General features: G+C 39.5%; 1 non-coding gene across 1 annotated transcript; it reads left to right on the forward strand.

Moving 5' to 3' along the window:
• The first annotated feature begins 22,773 nt into the window (after positions 1-22,773).
• Positions 22,774-22,880, forward strand: LOC136231461 (small nucleolar RNA R71). Its single transcript, XR_010689842.1, has one exon. It is a non-coding gene; the product is annotated as a small nucleolar RNA R71 (small nucleolar RNA).
• Positions 22,881-23,601: the final 721 nt, after the last annotated feature.

The raw sequence follows: 23,601 nt of genomic DNA on the forward strand, positions 1-23,601 counted from the left end.
GGTTCTTTCATTCTCCGTCATTTCTTCTCCGGCGTCAACCCTTTAGCGTTCGTTCTTCTCTGTATTCTCTTTCACATGTAAGTGTTCCTTTCCGCAACTTGTAACTCGTTCGACCCTTTTCTTATTTCTGCTCGTCTTTCTTCGTTAATATGTCGAACCCTGACCTCGATTTCGCATCGTTCGATGAAAATTACGTTCGCGAGGTGTCTCATGAGGTTGATGAGATGGTTGATGAAGTTTCAACCAGCTCTCCTTGGTCTGATTCCCATCCCGCCGATTTTCTCCATCTGGCGAATACAACTGATGAGGGTCTAGGTTTTGACCCTAAGAAGTTGATTCCACCACCTGTCCCAACTCCCCGTTTATTACCAAAAAGGGACAGGTTGGGAAGCCTAGTTTTCCGCGAGACGATTGATGACTTGCGGGAGCAGTATCCTTGGCTCCAAGGTCTGGAAACCATCATTCCCGGGGAGAATAGAGGGCCGGGCGACTACCCAAAGGGGTATTTCACCATTTTTGTCGCCCAGATTATCTGCGGTTTCACGTATCCGCTGGTGGATGAGATTGCTTCCATCCTTGGTGGTTATGGAATCGCACCCGGACAACTGCATCCCAACAGATGGGCCGACTTAACCTTGGATAAATTTTTGGCGGATTATCTGGAGGTTCCCCTCTCGCTCAAGATTTTCTCTAAGCTTCATCATTTCAAGAGTTCGGGGGAGTACTTTACTTTCATCCGACAGAGCGGTTACTACGGCTTTGATGAGAAGTCAAACAAAATCCGCGAGTGGGATAAGTCCTATTTCTTCATTAAGTTCCATGAAGGGAATCCAAACTTTCTTCACTGCTGGGGCCGACCCAATGTAAAGAGTTTGAACTTTGGTTACCCCAGCAAGAACGAATCCGATATTATAAAGTTCTTGAAGAGCACTCCTCCTTTTGTATGGACATATGATCAGGCCTTCCATATGCTAAGAAGCCGAGTAGCGATTGCCTACCGCGAGGGAGATCGTGTTGTCTATATCCCTTATCGCGTTTTTGTACAAGGTACTATTAACTTATTTCCAAGTTGATGATTTCTTTTAACCCTTTGCAGGGGTGATCCTTTATCTCAACTCGCTGCAGATCGGGAAGCGAAAGCCCTGGCGAGAAGGAAGAAGAGGATGGCGGGAACAACTTCTGTTGCAGGGGCGAATTCTCCTGTGGGGGCGACTCCTTCTGTTGAGGCGGCTTCCCCCCCTAATTGCTTCCGTTTCACAGGGCCCCGCTTCTGTTTCTGAGGAGCTTCCCTTAAATAGGAAGCGGAAGAGTAATGTGGATGTGGAGTCTTCTCGCCCTAGGAAGAAGAATACCTCCGTATCCTTGACTGTCGGTGGTACATCTACGTCCACTCCATCCAAAGCCAAGGGCGGTCCCCCATTTCATGAGGTATCATAATTTATTCGCTCTTCTTGCGTTATTTATTTTCTCTTGTCAGTTTTCGCTGTTCTCCTGACCCTTCTCCTTATGTATCCATAGCGGATTCCTGGTATCAGCGGATGGTGGACCAGAACCTTTGGTAAAGCCGTGAGCTTTTCCTATAGGGACATTGTTTCTTCCATATGCAATGTCCTTGGGCGACTTCCCTCCACTTCTCGTGTGCGCGAACAGGTGCCGCTTCCGACTGCCATGGAGGGGATTGAGAAGCGAGCCATAGAGGTATATTGCTTTCCACTTATGTTCTATCCTTCAAACGCACGTCTCTATTCGCTCTTTTTATTCGCGTATCATCTTATATGCAGATTATCAATTTCGCGGAGGGTGCTCTCTGCAGGGATGCTGAACGAGCTAGAGAGTTGGAAAGCCTTGGTACTGAATTGGCGACTCAGAAGTCGCTTTTTGATGATGTCCAAGGCAAAGTAAAGGTCCTTGAAGGTGCTTGTCAGAAGGCTATGAGCGAGAAGGAGGAAGCTCTCAAATCCCTCCAGGCTAAGTTCGATGAGCTTCAGAAAGTCATTGATGATCTGAATTCGTCCAAGGAAGCCTTGGAGATGCAAAAGAGGAGGGCCGAGGAGATCACAGCTGAAGATGGTGCTCGCATCTATTGGTATGGAGAGCGGATTCATGCGGCTTATGAGCATGGACATCCAGATCATGTACTTAATCGCCCCAAGGTTCCTATTCCTGAAAAGGATTTAGCTGAGAAATGGGACAAGTTGGAGGCCGAGGATGCTGATATGGATGAGGTACTTCTCCTGGATTGGCAAAGTTTTCATGATTCTCCAATTAGCTGTGAGATCCCAAATCATAACGTAGAAGGAGGGGCACCACAAGATGTTTCTCACGTTGAACGAGATGTTTCTCGCTCTGATGTGGTTACTGATTTGATTGTTGGGGATTCGCTTGAAGCAGATCATCCCACAGGAGAAGATGAAGGAGCCGCTGAAGGCGAAGGGGGCAATAGAGGCGAAGGAGAAGAAACTGTAATATAATTTTATTTATATCCGAACTGTTGTATGTAACAAACTGCCAGTATGTATATCAACCGAGCGACCTTGCCGCCGCTTTTCATATATGTGCAATTGTTGTTTTATCCTTCGTCGCTTTAATGCCGGTTATTTTCGTATGTGACCCTTGCCTCTTGCCGACTTCATACTTGTAATTTTTCGTAGTTAGTTTTGTTTTCATTAGGGTGGCCAGACCCTTTTTGCAATTTTTTGAGTACTCGTTTATTCGCTTAATTTTATGCCTTATAATTTTTCTTTCAAAAATAATCATAAGGTTAATCATAAGGTTTTGCGAATGATGCGTAATCATGCATCCGCCTTTCTTTAATAGGCAACACATTTATGTGTGTTTAAGATTAAACATAAGGTTTTGCGAATGATGCAACAATTGAATATCTTTATTAATAAAGAAAAAAGACTTCTTATTACATGGGTATACAAACTGTGCGGGATCAAAGCCTCATTAAAACCTTTTATCAGAAAACCCAGTGGGAAAAACTCATAAAAGGAAAAAGAGTACTCGTCATTTCCCTGAACTACTCGGCCTGTTTATATAGGCGTAGATTCTCTAGATTCCAGGTGCGCGGGAGCTTTTTTCCGCTCATTTCTTCTATTTCAAAAGTCGATGGTCCCAGCTTCTTGGATACCCTGTAAGGCCCGAGCCAGTTGACGCCTAATTTGCCTTTGCCTTCTCTGGATTGTATTTTATCCGCTTTTTTCAAGACCAAGTCGCTCTCGTTGATTATCACCTTTCGTACTCTTCTGTCATGATACTTCTTGATTCTATTGCGGTACACTGCCATTTGCATGTAAGCTTTTTCTCTTCGTTCTTCTACAGAATCCAATGCATCTCTAATGTTGATAGGATTTTGGGTGTCACAATAATAAATTATCCGATCTGTAGGCGACTTGGTTTCAACAGGCAGGACTGCTTCGGCTCCATAAACCAGCGAGAAAGGTGTTTTGCCTGTTGCTGCCTTTACAGAAGTTCTGTATGCCCATAGCATATGAGGTATCTCATCCGCCCAACATGTTTTTTTATCGCCTAGCCGCTTCTTGATTCCCTGAATCATGGCCCTGTTGGTAACCTCTGTCATACCATTCGATTGGGGATGATTTACAGAAGAAAAATGATTTTTGATCCCCATGCTTTCGCAATATGTTTTGAATTTTACACAGTTGAACTGGGTGCCATTATCAGTTATAAGCGTTTGTGGGATTCCAAACCGCATGATAATGTTCTCTCGTAAGAACTCGATCATTCGCTCAGGTGTTTGAGCGGTTACTGCCTCCGCTTCTACCCATTTGCTGAAGTGGTCGACTGCGACTATCAAGTACTTCCTTTTCTTTGTCGTTTCTGGGAACGGGCCCACTATATCGATCCCCCATGTTGCGAATGGCCACGCCGTCATTATAGTGACTTGTTCGGCTCCGGGAACATGCTTTTCATTCGCATGGATTTGACAGTTGTGACATTCCGCTAAAATCTTCTGGGAATCCTCCACCACCTTTGGCCAATAATATCCCGTCAAGTTGACTTTTCTTGCCAACGCCGCGGATGCTTCATGTGCGCCACAAATTCCTTCATGGAGTTCTCGCAGTACATAGTCTCCTTCATTGCGGCTAATACATTTCAACCATGGACATGTATATGATTTCCGGTATAAAGTTCCATCTCGAATTGAGTATCTCGCTGACTGCCCAATTAGTTTTCTGGCTAAGCTTTTATCAACCGGCAAATCTCCATGTTCCAGATATTGGCGGATGGGCATCCGCCAATCTTCATCATCTTCCAGCTCTTCGATGACCATAATCTGATCGACTTTGAATGCTGGTGCTGACCTTATTTCCAAATTGCATGCTTTTTTACTCCATGGTTCTCTACTCGCCGCTGCTTTTGCCAACTCGTCAGCCTTTGTGTTCTGGCCTCTCGGAACATGCACCATTTCCCAGACGACTCCCTTGTTTGTTAACTCCTGCGTCAGTCTGCCGACCACCTGATGGTACTTGACCAGATCCTCCTGTTTCACCAGATAATTTTTTGTGATCTGATTTATCATGAGTTTAGAATCGCTGTAGATGACCACTCTTTCTAGCGTAAGTTCATTAAGCAACTTCAATCCGCATATCATTGCTTCATACTCCGCGGCATTATTGGTAGTTTCGAATGTTAACTTTGCCGCATAGTACAGGCGAATAACATCCGGTCCCTTAATGACGACTCCTAGTCCAGCTCCATCTGTGGACAATGCCCCATCTGTGAACATACTCCATTCTTCTTTTTGTGCTTTTGGACATTCGTCTTCATCCCATGTGAACTCATTCACGAAATCGGCAAGTACTTGACTTTTTAGAGCTGGTCTTCCTTCGTAGCGAATATCGAACTCTCCCAACCGAATTGACCACTCCATTAATCGGCCGGATGCGTCAGGTTTTTATAGTACCTTTCGCATTGGAATTCCAGTTCTCACAATGATAGTATGCGCCTGAAAGTATGGCTTTAACCTAGCCGCCGTGGTTATCACCGCGAGGGCCATTTTGTCCAACCTTGAATACCGAAGTTCTGCGTCTTTCAAGACTTTGCTCACATAGTACACTAGATATTGTTGCCCCTCTTCTTCCCGCACCATCACTGTGCATATCGCCATACTGGTGATGGATACGTAAAGAAATAAATCTTCTCCATCCTCTGGCCTGCTCATTAAGGGCGGATAGCATAGTAATCGCTTTATCCCCTCAAATGCTTCTTGACAATCCGGCGTCCATTCAAAGGACTTAGATTTTTTGATGGCATTGTAGAAAGGTAGACATCTCCTAGCTGAGCATGATATGAATCGACCTAATGCCACCAACCGCCCGTTCAGTCTCTGTACTTCTCTTATGTTCCTCGGTGTCTTCATCTCCATCACTGCTTTAACCTTCTCAGGATTCGCCTCAACTCCTTTGCCGCTAACAATGAAACCCAGGAACTTTCCTGCTCTTGCTCCAAACGTGCATTTCTCTGGGTTCAATTTGAGGCCATATTTGATCAGTACTTCTAGGATTTCTTTAATATCCTGCGGGTGGTCTTGCATCTTCTTGCTTTTAATGATCATGTCATCTACATAAATCGAGAAGTTCTCGCCTGATTTTTCTGAAAATATCTTGTTCATCATCCGTTGATATGTTGCTCCCGTATTTTTCAATCCAAAGGGCATCACCTTGAAGCAATAAGTCGCCTGATGAGTTATGAACGACGTCTTGATCTCATCCGCCTTCTCCATTGGTATCTGGTGGTAACTGGATTTCACGTCGGTGAACTATAAAGCTTCAAATCCCGCAGTCCCATCTACCAATATATCAATGTTAGGTAGCGGATACATATCCTTCGGATAAGCTTTATTCAGATCTTTGAAGTCGACGCACATTCTGTACGTTCCATTTGGCTTTCTGACTAGCACCACATTGGCTAGCCACTCCGGATAGGTGACTTCTCGAATTGCATCTGATTCTAGCAAATCCGCCACTGCTTTTTCAATCGCCTTCTGCCGTTTTGGAGCATGTCCTCTCTTTTTCTGTCGCACTGGGGTTGCACCTTTGTCCACATTCAAACGATGGGTTGCTATATCTGGACTTATCCCCTTCAGCACTTCATTCGGAGCGGCGAATGCCGACTCGCATTGGATCAACACCTCGGTAATGGCTTTCTTCGTTTCCTCTGGAAGTCCTGTCGCTATCCGCACGTTCTTATCATTTGAGATGGCGAATAGTTCTGTTTCTCCTAACGCTTCAGCCGATAACTTCTCATCAACTTTATCCTCTCCATCTGGCTTCGGTTCAAGTGACAATGTATAAGCTTGTTGAGATATAAGTTGATCCCCTTCAACAATGACTCGCCCTTGGTGTGTTGGCAAATGCAATGTCAAATGCTTCATTGAGATGAGCGACTCCGTTTCCGACAGGAACGGACGCCCCAGAATTATGTTGTAGGCCAATGGGAGATCAATAATTGCAAATTCTAGATCACCTCGCCATTTTAGATTCTTGTCGCCCTTTCTTTCTCCAACACCACCTGTCCACTTGTTTGAGATGATTGACCTCCAAAACCAGTTACATCCATGAACGTATATTCCACTCGCTCGTCGTTAATTCCCAACTTGTTGAATGCAGTTCGAGTAATGACATTGCAAGAACTGCCTGTATCAATAAGGACCCGCTTAACGTCCCATCCTTCAATGGCCATCGTAATCACCAAAGCATCCGTATGCGGCTCCGTGATTCGCGCAAATGAGTAATTGAGGGCATCCCCCCTACGCGTGTTGCTTTTTCGCTATTCACGGCGAGCCCTTTTTGTTGGAGGCTCATAGATCCCGCCTGTTATCACGTTAATCACCCCTTTTTTCTGCTTTTTTTTCTAGCCTTGCTTCTACCTCATGCGGGAGCGTTGCTTTCTCATCAATCGTTTCTTTTCTAATGAATTGACTCAGTTTGCCCCTCTCAATCAGCTTTTCAATCTCCTTCTTCAATTCATAGTAATCGTTCGTGTCATGGCCGTTCAATCTGTGGAACCTGCAATATTTGTTAGGATATCGCCCCAAATTGGTTCGACCTTTCGCCTCAGGAAACTGCACATCCTTTTTCAGAGGGTTTTTCTCAATCCAAAGTAACACCTCATGACGAGTCGTGTTCAATGGTGTTTGATATCCCCCCCCCCCCTTTAAAGGAACGATCGCTTTTTCGAACCAGATTACCCTTAGAATATGCTTGGCCTTGATGGCGGCGATTGTCCGAGGTGGATCTAGCCGCATCTCTTTCTCGCTGGGTTTGAGCTCTATGCTCCCTGTTAACATCGTCCACTTCCATAAATTCTTTTGCTATCTTCATGAGTTCAGCCACTGTGCGTGGTTTATTGCGGATGATTTCCTCCCGCATGCTCCAATCTGTGGTTCCATCCGCCATGATGTTGCGAATGCTCACGATATCTAGGTTCTGTAACCGCACCAGAATATCATTGAATGCGACTACAAATTCCCTTAGGGAATTATAGTTTCTCTGTTTGATCTCCTTCAGCTGCCTATCCGTCACATCCGCTGCTTTACAGCCCACGAACTTTGCACAGAAATCACGACTGTATTGATTTCAGTTGTGAATAGATTCAGTTGGTAGGGACCGAAACCAATCGGATGCTGCTCCTCCCAAAGTGGTTGAGAACAATCGACAAATTATGCTTTCGCTTGCTCCTGCAACATCCATCAACTCTTTATAGTTTCTGACATGCGCCTCAGGGTCAGAATTTGGATCCCCATAATATTTAGGTATCGCCGGTGCTTTTATTCTGTGATCTGGAATAAATTCTCGCAATGATGGGGCAAAAGGCGAATCACTCTGCACCGCTGCTCTTGCCCTAGGTGTGTATCCCATCCGCTCCATCATGCTTCGCAGTTGATCTTCCAATTCAGTATTGGGTTCCCGCCGAACTTCTTCCATCCGTTGCTGATGAATTCTGGGTGACGTCCACCCGCCATACTATGTCGTCACTTGTTCTCACCGTGGGGCTAACCGCTGTCCAGTTATAGGATCAAAGTTCCAAGTATGCTCCCGCCCAGACATATTCCCTCCAGACGTCATCAACCCTGAATGTCCGTGGTGAAAGGGTTCCGTTTGTCGTAGCGGAAGAATTCCTTGCATTCCTGGCATTGGTTGGGATGACTGCCAGGTCGGATGGATCGTCATAATAGGATCTTGGAGTGAGTAGTGGTCTGGATGGCTATGTGGTGTCATGTGACTACTCTGACTCATCCGATTTGGCTCTCGAGATTGTTGTGGAAGCATAGATATGGCAGGAATAGTTGGTTGTTGTGTGGAGATGACAACAGGTTCTTGAGGGGCAGCCGTTACGGCGGTATTGTGTTCAGCTATTGCAGTTAACAAACTAATCATTCGATCCCCAGCCGCTTGGCTCATATTCGAAGCCAAGACCTGTCCTGCCATTTGTACAAAATCGCTATTAGACATCTCCATCTCATTTTGCACTTGGACCTCCAATAAGGGACTCAACTGCCCTGAAGGATTCGACGAGCTGGGTACCACAGGCTGTGTACTCGCAGGCTGCCGTGGACCTCTTGAGTTCGTACTAGCTGATCTGGTTGTAACTCCGGCCGTTCGTGATGGTTCTGACATGTTCTTAGAGTACCTTTAACCAAATGTTGGTAAAAAATGTCCACGTTCACCGCACCAATGATAACTTGCTAGATTCGATTTGATGATCTTCGCCGCGGTTACCTGCAAAACAGAACCGGAGACAGGATCTCCGGGAAAACTCTCCGACGATCAAGTCAGTTTTATGGGAAGGTTGGTAAATTGATACTGGTATTGTGGGGAAAAGATGTGTACGTACCTCCCCATTTGCTTCTATGTCCTTTTTATAAGTGTTCCTAGGTAACCGCCGGGGGCGGTTACTCTTTCCAGGCCACGTCCCTTACGTGGCCACAAACGTGGTCTCGTTTGTTTTGAGTGGGAGGTTTAATGCTCCGTTTAGGATTTTGGGGCGGTTACTCATTTTACCCGCTTCCTTTATTCGGAGCCCGTTTGATCTTGAACCATGGGCCTAAGTATAGGTTGGGCCCGTGTTTATGATTCGGCCCGGTTTGGTTTCACGAATCATCAGATATAGAATACTCTGATAAAGGATATTAGGAACAGTAAAAGAAATTTTTGGCATTTTTCAAACCTCGATGAATTTTCTTTTGCTGTTATTGCGGAAGTGGGATTTTTCAGGTGCTGCGAGTAAAGTTTATCGTCAGTCGAAGATTGGCAAGTTGCGGAATGGTGGTTAAATGGAACAGAAAATGATTAACAAATTTGAGAAATATTGGAGTATTTGTCATATGGTTTTGGCAATGGCTATGATTTTAGATTCTAGGTAGACCCGGCAAAGTGACACACGACCCGATGACACGACACGAACACGATATGCTTTTTTAGTGTTAGTGTTTAGGGTTTTATGACACGACACGAAAGTTGACACGACACGAAATAACACGTTAATTTTCGTGTCATTTTCGTGTCAACCCGAAAACACGAAACTGACACGAATATTGAAAATTATTGTTATATTCTCTCGTGTTTTTATGTCACTTTATTAATAAAGATAATAAAATTATAATTATTAATTGCAAATATTGATTTGAATTTCCTAAATTGTTATAAACACATTACATGACCCTCTAACATGATATTATCGAACTTTTCGATAATTATTGTTAACATACTAATTTAAAAATGATATAAAACGTTTAAAAACAGTGCCATATCTTTTTATATTTTTAAGAGTTATTATTAATATATATGCATAACAAAATTACATGTAACCCGAAAACACGACACGAAATCGACACTAACCCGAACAGGTTAACACGATTTTGACACGGAAGTTTTTGGGTTGGGTTTGGGTTTACTCTTTTGTGACACGAACCCGAAATGATACGACACGAACACGACTCGAACACGATAATTGCCAGGTCTAATTCTAGGTATAAGGTGCAAGTTATTTTGTATTATTATCCTATGTTTCAAATTCAGATGTTGAAATTGAACAAGTGAAAAAGTCTTGTTACAATTTGTTGAATGAGTATCACTTTAGGACCAAGAAAAACAAATCTAATTCTATTTTAGGAGGACTTCCACTAGTGTCTTTATTTAAGAGTCAAGTCTTGTAAAAAAAAATATATATATATATATATAAATTTGGTGGCTTTTTTTTTAACTTCTACCTCTAGTACTACCCATGTGAAATCTGAATTCGATCATTATCTAGATGAGTCGATGGTGTCATGGATTGAAAATTTTGACATTTTTAATTGGTGGAAAGTAAATGGAATGAAATATCCAACCTTGCAAATGATTGCTAAAGATCTTCTAGTTATTCACGTTTCCACAGTTGCATTTGAATCCGCTTTTAGTACTAGTAGAAGAGTTGTCAATAATTATAGGAGTAGACTTCATGAAGATATTTTGGAACCATTGATGTTTGCTCAAAATTGGTTGACAATAACTTCAAAATTTATGTTTTAATTTCAATTAGTTAAACAACTACTTAACTATTGTTTTTATTTGAAGATCCTTCTTGTAGACACCGAGTCGGAGGACCTGTGACGAAAACCTGAAAACAAGACGGTTGAAGCGATTGATTCCGAAAGTTTCGAAAAAAAAAATAAGTTACGGTGGGTCACTGCTGTTGATCGAATGGCTCGCGAATGCTTAACGACATGGTGCGAGTACTTAGCGGCAGCCGACGCGCGTTCAACGACAGTCGGACGCCCGCTCGACGACACAAAGCGCGCGCTCGACGTCCGTTGGACGCGCGCATCCAACCTCGGATAGCACGCGCTCGACATCTGAGCAATTCACAAGCTTGGCGGCGCGAGCTCGTCGGCCACGGGACGTGTGCGCCCGGCAGTGCGGAACACACGTTCGGCGGTCACGACGCGTGGACGCCCGACGGTGCGGAACGCAAGCTCGACGGCCGCGGGGCGTGCACGCCCGATGGTGCGAGACGCGCCCCGGCGGCCGTTGGGCGGGCGCCCAACCGCGTCGGGTGGACGCCCAACAACAGTTGGGCGCGTGCGCCCAACATCGCATTGGGCGCTCACCCAACGCTGTTGGGCGATCGCCCAACAATCGTTGGGCGGTGTTGAGCGATTTCCGCAAGTGCACGGTTTCGCTTGTAGTAATAAAAATATCGATCCCACAGAGATACGTTTTTTAACGAAAAACTTATTTTTGAATCTTTAATTTCAAACTTGTTAGATTTATAAAATGTAAATAAAAAGTGAAAATTGGATTAATTGAATTTAGAAAATTTATTTGATTGAATTTGAAAACTTTGAGTATTTGAAAATGCTGGAATAAGATTATATATTTAGAATAAATCGATTGTTAGAAAGATCTTCTGATTTTATGGATGAATTTTACAAAACAGGAACATTTAGAACTTATTAGAAAAAGGAATGAATTTGTTCATTTGCATTAAGCAAAGAAAACAACTTAAACTTTGTATTATTATGATGATGAAATAAATGACGGAACCTCTAATTAATTGGCTTTGAACGCGACAAAACCCTTTCGGGATAGTTGCCCTTACTCAAATTAACACTCTTTCGAGATGATAATTTGCCTAAGTGTTCAACAAAGTTTCCTTGTAATGATTTTGAATTCAAGTGCATATTAATTAAAACACCAGCCTCACTTATATTGGATTGGTTACCATAAGTGCTGCATAACGATTTGTCGAATAGAACGGACTTTATTAGATGAAATATAAATTGATACAAGTTTACAGAGAATAAGGAGCATTGAGTTCTTCGAGGGCGTGCAAGTGAAGGGCTTGATCGGTTCCGCTTCCTTGGATTTCCTAGGAGGTTGTCAGGCTCGGGGGCGAACACTTTACTCAATCTTCTCGCTGTAACTTCGTAATAGGGATTCGGTCGGCCACTACCATGATGCAAACTAAAACTGGAACAATGTCTAAACGCTACTGAGTTGTAATTAAACTATAAACAATATGTGTACCTCATCTTGTTTTGTACAGAATCTAATTTCTAACTCTCGAAATGTTTTTACTTAGAACTTCGACATAAGTTCTACGCTCTGATTTCTATATCTATATTATAGCAATTCATTACACTTTTTCTCAACATCAACTCTTTATTTATAGATGTTGAAGGGTTGTGTTTGAAGTGATGTATCCGTTGGTTAAGAGTCGTGTCCGTTGTGAAAGGACGTCTTTATCCACTTGAACGAACGCATTTCTTGGATTTTCAGCATGTGTTAAATGCTCTTGGTGAATTTCTGCACTTACCGAGGATAGTAATCCGCGGCCGTGAATGACGTAGCACTGAGCTTGAGCGACGGACGAAGGGGAGAATTGGTTGTACCGCGCGTGTCGCGGCCGCGGGTCTGGGATCCACTGTCGCGGCCCGGCAGGTTTTCTTACTTCTTGCTTTCGTTCGTGTCCTCGACTTGGCGCTTTCGATTTACGTCGTCTTTGACTCCTTTTGTAGGGTTTTTCTTCTGTTTTAGATCCTTTTTCGTTCCTATTTGGATTTTACCAAATATTCAAGTACCTTGCAAGAAAGAAAGATATTCGAAAGTAAAAGTAATCTAAACAGATATAAATAACACAAATTCGTAATAAAAATGATGTAAATGTTAATGATATTTTAGGTATATTTTGGGCTTAACAAATCTCCACACTTAATCTTTTGCTAGTCCCGAGCAAAATTTCACTGAATTTATTCTTTAACTAATCTCTTTATAAAAAAAAAATAAAACATATATCTTTGTGTTTACCTTTTAAATTAGTTAAGCCGAAAAGACTAACTTCGCATGGCATATTTATACGCAAGATATCAAACTAACTTAGTATAAATACGATATATCATTCGTCTTGTATTTCAATTTTTAAATTGAAGTATTCGGGACGATGTAAGCACGCATGTTATTGAGTCTTTCATCTCAAGGCATTTCAAAGCACCAAATTTCCTTTCCCAAACTTGAATTATTAAGTTTTAATTTATTTGCTTAGTTACGCCCGTGATAAGGGTGGTCTCGATCGTAACTTTATATGCATTTGTTTTGTGTTCGCTTAAGAGGTACCGACCATGCCATGGGTGGACGCAATCGTTACTTTAAACTTTAAACACGCTTAATTTTTCTTATTTAAACGTTCCTTCCATACCTCGATTGTGATAAGGGTGGTCGCAACCGTGGCCAAAAGTACGCTTTACTTATTAATTTCTTCCCTTTCATACCTCGATTGTGATAAGGTTGGTCTCAATCGTGGCCAAAAGTTAAGAATACGATTTATTGATTATAACTTGGGAAAAAGAAAATTAGCACATTCATCCTATATTGACTTAAAATTCAACATGTATTATGGCTATAGTTTCCTTAAAAACTTCAATTGGTGTTAATGTAAGACAAAATCAAAACCGAGCTAAAAATTGTTAGTTCAAATTTAATGCCTATAAACCTAATTGAAAATTTAAAATAAGATTTATTGTATCATGAATTTCATGATATGAAATAGAGATTAAAAATAAAGAATTTTTACTTAAATACATTCACGCGAGACAATTTTACTTAAAATCGTGTCGAAGATTTGTGAAAAATATTTTGAAAAATATTACCCGTATAGAAATATTTATTTCTATCGATAATGATAACCTAAAAATAATCATAAAAGATGTATAACTTATGATTAATTTGATAAATGTAAAAAAATGATGTCATTTGTTGCAATATAGTTAAAAAGTGTTGCAATGTATATGTTGCTTTTATAGTTTAAAAAAACAAGTGATGCATACATTCATTTCATTCATTCGTTTGCATAAAATGATATATGTAAATATCTCCTCCCACACTTAAATTGGACCATGTCCTCATGGGGGCAAAAATGGAGATAAAACACTAAAGATAAAACAAATGGAAATAAACGAAAGATATAGCAAAAACATTCATCATAAAATTAAAGTGAAATTGGAAATTGTACGAAACATAATAAATATAAAAATGTACGAAACTGAAATTGAAATAAGATAAGATAAAAATAAAAGATAAAACCTAAGCATGTGGCGGGGAATCCGGAGGTGTTGGTGAAGTTTCCACATTTCGGCGTCGGAAAAATGAAAGCATCTGATGCCGAGTTGAACGATGCGCACGCCTCAAAGTATTGAGGTTGTCATTCATCACCATATTGTTCTCCACCAAATCATCAATTCGCAAATTCATTTGTCGATTATTTGCGTTGATTTGGTTCAAAATCTGCCTTAAATCCACCGGATCATTATCTTGTGTTGCTTGGGCTTGTGGTGCAGCGTCTCCACCTTCCTCCGCTCCTTCTTCATCGGTACCTACATTATGAGAACTAGAAGCACCTCCACCCATAGTGCCACGAAGATGTGCAATACGGGTAGCATATGAAATAAAAACAGGAGGAGCCGCAGAAACCAATAAATGAGCCCGTTCAAGAGCCGCAATGTCCAAAACCGGAACATATCCATGGTAGGTGGACATATCAAAAGTAGCCAATTCATCCCGTGCCCCCAAAACAATAGCGGTGATCAAATTACCGAGAGGGACTTGAGTGGTATGAGCCCTCGAAGCACGATACAAATTATCAAAAAGCATTCCAATGCTATCAACCCGTAAACCCTTGAACAAACAATCCCAAACAAACAAATCCCGGACTTGAATCTTCGAACTCTCAACACGACCAAAAAGTGAAAAACTCAAATACTTGTGAAAGAAGAACACACAATTATCCTTAATTAACTTGCTCGAAGTGTTCTTAGAATCAAAAGAAGTTTGGTCAGACAGAGTTTGCCAAAAAGAGTTATTATCAAAATCCCGAGGCTTATCATAAAAGTCACTAGTAGGGAAACCAAACATGTTACCCATAGCCTCATAATCAACTGTATAGGTAATACCCTTATTCCGAAAAGAAATTTCAGTCCTCTTCTTGTTCATTATTAAAGTAACCAAAAACTCAACCACATACTCTTGAATTTGTGGAAAACGCATAGAAGCAAAAGTTTCCCATCCCAAAGTTTCAATAAAAGCAGTAATTTGTGTAGAGAAGTTCAACTTTCTTACCGAATCAAAGTCAAGAAACTGCATATCCACGAACTTACGATTAGCGTGTGAAAGGTGCTTGAAACGTCCAACTTCTTCTTCAGAATGAATGTCGAAATAAGCCCCACAACTAACCCTAAGGCGATTAGCCTCAGTTACAGCTGGCTTGTGTCCAACACGCTTTGCTCTAGGCATGGTTGTGGTGTTTATGTGTTATGAATGTTAGGGTTTTAGAGAAAAAGATGAAAAAGATGAAAAGAGAGAAAAGCTTGAGGTTGAAGATGAAGTAGAATGGTTGAATTCTTGAGGTTGAAAGGTGTAGGTGATTGAAAAGGGTAATAATGAAATTGGCAAAAGTAAAAGTAAGGTATTGGGAAGAGGTAAGAGTAGGGGATTGGGTAAATTGGAGGTGATGTAAGGTGTGTGTAGGTAATAGGTATATATAGGGTTTGAATAACAAGGTAAATAGTTAGAGTAGAAATAGGAATTGGAATAGGTATAGTTGAAATAGGAAGAGTAATTAATATAGTTAGAGGTTGAATAGGAAAAGGTGTAAATAGAGGATGAATAGGTATAGGAAAATAGGTATAGGTTAAATAGAAAAGGAAAAGGTGTAGGAAGAATGGAAAAATAGGTCTAAAACCGGACCAGGAGTGCCTGAAGTACGCGTGTCGCGGTCGTGGATGTATATCCGCGGTCGCGGATCGCGTTTATCAACCAACATATCCTCTGAAATTTGAGAAGAAAAATCTGAAGTTACCGAGAATTCAACATTCGCGGTCGCGAATCACGCTGGCCAGCGAATCTTGTGTCTTGGAATTTTTCTAATGTTACCGTGGAAACGCATCCGCGGTCGCGGATCACCTCGTAGCTTCCCAAATTCAGCTTTTTTTTTTTACTTCATTTCGTGCATTTTCTTGATAAATCCTATCCTGAACTCCTTAAAAATGTAATCTGTACTTAAAACATAAATGAAAATCATTAAATGATAAGAAAAACCAAAGGTTTATCCTTATTAATGGAAAATGAAAATAAAAATTGCATTAATTAATGAATGTTAAAATTATGAATATGAAAGGTTTGGAACTAAAATTAATTGAAACTTTTATGTGCATTCATTAAGTTAAGTTAAATGAATCTTATGTTAGGAACTTGAAATTTAATTATTAATCAATTAATTAGTTAATGAATAGATTAAGTTTGCATTTAATTGATTCAATGGTCTAAATTCATGAAATTAAAATACAACCATATAACCAAAATCGAAATATAGTGCAAAAAGAAAATTTATTTATGTACATATATTTACAAACAATATAAAACACAAACTATGCTAAAAATTCGTCCCCTTCAATCGGGATTTTGTTAGCCATATATCGTTCTATTTGCAACTGCACGAAGGCTTGTCGTTCGGGTGCAGAAAGAAAATTTGGTCCTGATCGAAAAACTCGCTTCACTAGACCTTCAAATTCTAAAAATTCATAGTCTAGCATCGGGAAAGATTCAGCATCACTCCAAGGAACAGAAATACTTCCCTTGGTCCCTAGAATTATTCCACATATAATATTCCCTAACCCAACCTTCTTAGCCTTGGATCTAGATGCGGCAACAAGACCCTCCATCAGAATTTTTGAAGAATCAACCACGTTGCCTTGAAATATATCACCAAGGACATAAAGATCAGATTCTTGGACGACACTACTGAACGTGCGATCGAACAGGCTGTGACTCAGAAACTTATGAAAATATAGTATAGAGTTGGAATTGAAAGACTTATTATAGGCAAGTTTTGGGTGGAAAGGCCAGATACCGGTGAGCATTCGCCAAATATCAGTGGACGTCATATCTCTTCCATGATGGCGTTTGGTAGTATCCTTCAAAGGAAAACCAAACCAAGCATGCAATTCAGGATATCCAAAAGTGAAAGTTTTGCCATCCCGACGAAAACTGAGACGCACACGACGCTTGTTAACAAAACGCACAGTGCAGAAAAATTCTAACACCCAGTCTCCAATTATAGGAAACTTCATATCGACAAATTTGGTCCATCCTAGTCGCTCCATGTAACGACTCATATCTTCCTTAATTCCTAATTGATCATTAAGAAAGTCGTCCATGTACAGCATTCCGACAAAGAAAGTGTATCGAAGTTTCAGGAAGCGCCTTCCCTCATCGTGATTGAAGATAGGAAAGTTACATCCATAACGCTCTGATATATCCAGATGTTTATTGCGTGAAGTAATAACTTTCTTAGATGAAGTGTTTGAGGAAGCCATGATTTTTGGAAAGAGTAAGGAAGAAAAGTTCTGAACTTAGTGTTTGGATTTTATGAATGGTAAGAAAATCAGAGATAGTTCTGATAGAGATGAAAAAGAAAGTGACAGAAAACTGGACCTCTAGTACCTATATATAAGATCCTAGGACGAAAAGAGGTGTTGTTTCGAAGTGAAAAGGCATGAAACAAACCTTTTAGAAATGAGAAAAACTTAGTGTTTCATTCTGAATAGTTACAACTGCTGAGAAAAGGTTCAATCTGGGCAAAAATTTCCCCCGTGTCGCGGTCGTGGATGCTGACCCGCGGTCGCGACACGCTGATTTTCCTGCGAAAATCAGTTGTCAAAACTCTAAACTCCTGATCCTCTACCGAGAATCCTCATCCTCGGTAAGTTCAGAAATTTTTCCCTTCAATTTTCAATCAGAATTCTCAACTGAGAATCTGAAATCCTCTACAAGTCCATAAATTTTCCTGACTTCTAGCCATGCCTAAATTCTCAACTGAGAATTTGAAATTCTCTATAAGTCTAGAAATATTTCTACCTCATTAAGAATTTCATATATGTGAATTCTCAACTGAGAATCTGAAATTCTCAACTGAGAATCACTGAATTTTCTAATTTTTATGAAATTCCTAAAAATTAATTAAAATCATGACTTGAATATATTTTTTATATATCTAAAATTCTAATAAAATGATATAATCTAAAACAAAATAAAATAAAAATAAAAATAATAAAAGAAAAATGAAATGATTTAAATGTCAGGAAATCTTGTTACGAAACTAGTTCCTATTTCGGAAATATTTTCGTAATAGATTTTACATCGATTACCGTTAACTTTGAAACGCTTACCATTAGTTTCCTCAAGTTCCAAAGAACCATAGTCGAACGTTTTGACGACTAAATACGGTCCGTCCCATCTAGACTTAAGTTTTCTCGGAAATATACGAAGCCGTGAATTGAATAACAGCACTCTATCTCCAACATTAAAGTGTTTGACTTTAATCTTGGCATCGTGCCATTTTTTCACTTTTTCTTTATAAATCCTCGCATTTTCATACGCTAGATGACGTAACTCATCTAACTCATTTAAATCGAGCAAACGTCTCTTTCCTGCTTGTTGTAAATCAAAATTAAGTTTTCTAATAGCCCAATAGGCTTTATGTTCTAATTCAACTGGTAAATGACATGCTTTTCCATACACCAAACGGTACGGAGTCATTCCTATTGGTGATTTAAATGCAGTACGGTATGCCCATAGCGCATTATTGAGTTTTTGTGACCAATCTTTTCTTGATGACGAAACAGTTTTCTCTAGAATCCATTTGAGTTCTCTATTTGAGATCTCCGCCTGACCATTCGACTGAGGATGGTATGGCGTTGACACGCGGTGGCGTACTCCATATTTTTTCATAAGCATATCGAAATTCCGATTTATGAAATGGGTATCGCCATCACTAACAACGTACCTAGGACAACCGAATCTACAAAATATATCGTCAAGAAAAGTAATAACTACTTTAGAATCATTCGTAGGGGTTGCAATTGCTTCAACCCACTTCGAAACATAATCAACGGCTACTAATATGTAAGTTTTACCATTGGAAGGCGGAAAAGGTCCCATGAAATCAATTCCCCACATGTCGAAGATTTCAACTTCCAACACGTTTTTGAGGGGCATCTCATCTTTCCTTCCTAAATTTCCCGTTCTTTGGCATTTATCACAACGAGTAATAAATGAACCAACGTCCTTAAACATTGTAGGCCAAAAGAATCCACATTCTAATATTTTAGCTACCGTTTTATTAACTCCATTATGTCCTCCATACGAGCTGGAATGACATTCTGTTATTATAGATTCATATTCATTTTCTCCAACACATCTCCTAATTATCCCGTCACCACATGATTTAAATAGAAAGGGATCTTCCTAATAATATTGTTTAATATCGAAGAAAAATTTCTTCCTCTGTTGGGGAGATAATCCTTCCGGAATGATATCGGTTGCAAGATAATTAGCAAAATCTGCATACCATGGTGACATGATACTTTCTACATGATAGAGATGTTCATCGGGGAAATCATCTCGTATACCGACAGTTTCACCTATAGGACCGTTTTCATCTTCTAGTCTTGATAGATGATCGGCGACAAGGTTTTCTACCCCTTTTTTGTCTTTAATTTCTATATCAAATTCTTGTAACAACAAAACCCATCTAATCAGACGAGGTTTTGCATCTTTCTTAGCAAACAGATAACGTAAAGCTGCATGATCTGTATAAATAATAACTTTAGATCCTAATAAATATGACCTAAACTTATCACATGCAAATACTACGGCTAACATCTCTTTTTCTATTGTTGTGTAATTTAACTGTGCACCGGACAATGTATGACTTGCATAATAAATAACATGTAATTTTTTATCCTTTCTTTGACCTAAAACACATCCTACTGCTAGGTTACTTGCATCACACATGATTTCAAAAGGCAAATCCCAATCGGGTTTAGCAATTATGGGCGCACTGACTAAGGCTGTTTTCAATGTTTCAAAAGCTTTAATACAATCATCATTAAAGTCGAAGGTTGAATCCTTCATAAGTAAATTAGTAAGTGGTTTGGAAATCACAGAAAAGTTTTTTATAAATCTTCTGTAAAAACCTGCATGTCCTAGAAAAGATCTTACTCCCTTGACAGTTGTTGGTGGGGGTAATTTTTCTATTACTGAAGTTTTTGCTCTATCCACTTCTAATCCCTTTTCAGATATTTTATGACCTAAAACAATTCCTTCGTCGACCATGAAATGACATTTTTCCCAATTTAATACCAAATTCGTTTCTTCGCATTTAGAAAGAACTCTATCTAAGTTTTTTAAACATGCATCAAAAGAATCTCCATAAACTGAAAAATCATCCATAAATACTTCCATGATATCTTCGATGAAATCATTAAAAATTGCAGTCATGCAACGTTGAAAAGTTGCTGGTGCATTACACAAACCAAAAGGCATTCTTCTATATGCAAATGTTCCATAAGGACATGTGAAGGTTGTTTTATCTTGGTCATCCGGGTAAATATATATTTGAAAGAATCCGGAATAACCATCGAGAAAACAATAAAATGCATGACCGGCTATCCTTTCGATCATTTGATCGATGAAAGGTAAAGGAAAATGATCTTTCCTAGTTGCCTTATTTAGGTTCCTATAATCTATACAAACCCTCCAACCGGTGGTGGTTCGCGTAGGTATTAATTCACCTTCATCATTCCTTAGTACAGTTATACCTCCCTTTTTGGGTACACAATGGATTGGACTAACCCATTCACTATCCGAAATAGGATAAATGATTCCATTGTCTAAAAGTTTAGTAATCTCATTTTTGACTACTTCTTTCATGTTCGGATTTAAACGTCTTTGTCTATCCGCTTTAGGTGGCTTATCTTCTTCTAAGTGAATCCTATGCATTACAATACTAGGATTAATCCCTTTTAAATCTGAAATCTGCCATCCCATACTTCCTATTCTATTTCTAACAACTTCTTTCAATTTTTCTTCTTGATTTTCTGTTAATTTGTTAGAGATGATTATAGGTAGAGTATCACTTCCGCCTAGGAAAGTGTATCTCAGATGGTTTGGTAGTTCTTTAAGTTCTAATTTAGGTGGAACTATTACTGAAGGTGGAACTGGTCCATCTTCTCGAATCAAAGGCTCTGGGTCCTTATCTTCTAATTCTTCGCCCATTGCAGGTTCTATTATTTCTTCTCTTTGAACAATGTCATTAACACATTCTTCAATTAAATCAAGCTTCATACAAGCGAAATCCTCCATAGGATATTTCATCGCTTGATTCATATCGAACTCGATCTTATCGTCACCTATTCGTAAAACTACTTTTCCTTCCGACACATCAACTAGAGCACGTCCCGTGTTCATGAATGGTCTACCAAAGATTAGCGGACAATTAGCATCATAAGCAAAATCTAAGATAACAAAATCGGTTGGAAAAATAAATTTGTCAACTTTTACCAAAACGTCTTCAATTATACCATATGGTCTTTTAGTGGATTGATCCGCTAATTGCAAAACCATATTGGTACGCTTGATGTCTTCTTCTAATCCTAATTTCTCAAAAATAGACAATGGCATCAAGTTTATACTAGCTCCTAAATCGCAAAGACAGCTTGGGAATTCCATATTTCCCAATGTACACGGAATGGTAAAGCATCTGGGATCTTTGAGTTTAGTAGGTAATTTGCTTGATACTATCGAACTACATTCTTCAGAAAGTGAAATGGATGAAATTCCTTCCCAACTAATCTTTTTTGAAATTAAATCTTTCAAGAATTTTCCATAATTAGGAATTTGCGTAATTGCATCCATGAATGTTAAATTTATATGCAAATTTTTAACTTTATCTAAAAATGATAAAAGTTGTTTATCATGGTCCTTATTTCGGACCCTGTGTGGAAAAGGTGGCTTTGGTACAAAAGGTTTCGGATTAGAGTTAATTAGTGTATCTTTTTGTTTTAATGTATCTTCTTTGGATTTTGGTAAATCATTTCCAGGTAAAGTTGAAATTCCGGGCATTTCCGGACCTAAGTAGTTTTTCCCCGAACGAAGAGTGATAGCCTTAATATGCTCTTTCGGATTTTCTTCCGTTTGGCTGGGAAGACTTCCCTCTTTGCGGGATGGAATTGATTTAGCAAGTTGTCCAATTTGAACCTCCAAATTATGGATGCTAGATGATTGGTTTTTGATAAGCTGATCGAATTTATTTTCGATCCGTTTAAAACCATCGTCTTGATTACTTACCTTTCCATTCATAGCATCTATAAATTTGTCGATTTTTGAAGATAAAGTGCTAATCGTATCTCTTGTTTGATTTTGATAATTATTTATACGATATTGATTAGTATTTGCATTATTATTATTATTACCATCTTTCCAGTTAAAGTTAGGATGATTTCTCCATCCAGGATTATAAGTATTAGAATAAGGATTAGTAGTTTGGTTTTGTCCTTGGACAAAATTTACCTGTTCTATCTCATTCATACCTTCGTAGTCAATGTCTCTCTGGATCGGATCATTAGGATCACATGGTGCCATAAATTTATCAATTTTGTGCGATAAGGCAGAAAATTGGGCTTGTAACATTGCTACAGGATCAAGATTCATTATACCTTTAACCGATGATGTACATGAGGATGATGGTTTCGCCGTTGGTATATGTCCACGCTCTGCGGGCCACATACTGCTGTTGATTGCCATTTCCTCCAAAAGTTCTCTTGCTTGGGCGGATGTCTTTTTCATAAATAACCCTCCAGACATAGCATCTAATGAACCTCTAGTCGTAGGATTTAATCCATTATAGAATGTCTGCATTAAAAGTGCATCTGGCAATTGGTGGTGTGGGCATAAACGTTGAAGTTCTTTAAAACGTTCCCAAGCTTCATAAAGAGTTTCATTATCATTTTGTGTAAAAGATGTCAACTCTTTGATGACTCTTGCGGTTTTTGCTAAGGGAAAATATTTTTGTAAAAATGCTTGGGCTAATTGGTCCCAAGTTTCAAATGTTGCAGCAGGCATAGAAGTTAACCAAATTTTTGCCTTATCCTTCAAAGTGAAAGGAAAGAGGCGAAGTTTGATTGCTTCTGCTGTTACATCAGTAATTTTAAAAGTGTCACAAATTTCTAAGAAATTTGTCAAATGTGCATTAGGGTTTTCGTTAGGCAATCCGTAAAACGTTACGTTGTTTTGCAACATATTAAGCAAAGCAGGCTTAATTTCAAATTGATTTGCGTTTATACGGGGTCTAACTACACTATTAGTTACACCGGCCATTCCTGGCCTAGCGTAATCCATAAGTGTTGGTGGATCCCACAGAGTGCACGGTGTTGAGCGATTTCTGCAAGTGCACGGTTTCGCTTGTAGTAATAAAAATATCGATCCCACAGAGATACGTTTTTTAACGAAAAACTTATTTTTGAATCTTTAATTTCGAACTTGTTAGATTTATGAAATGTAAATAAAAAGTGAAAATTGGATTAATTGGATTTAGGAAATTTATTTGATTGAATTTGAAAACTTTGAGTATTTGAAAATGCTGGAATAAGATTATATATTTAGAATAAATCGATTGTTAGAAAGATCTTCTGATTTTATGGATGAATTTTACAAAACAGGAACATTTAGAACTTATTAGAAAAATGAATGAATTTGTTCATTT

The sequence above is a fragment of the Euphorbia lathyris genome, chromosome 5 (assembly GCF_963576675.1).
Source record: "Euphorbia lathyris chromosome 5, ddEupLath1.1, whole genome shotgun sequence".
Taxonomy (NCBI): domain Eukaryota; kingdom Viridiplantae; phylum Streptophyta; class Magnoliopsida; order Malpighiales; family Euphorbiaceae; genus Euphorbia; species Euphorbia lathyris.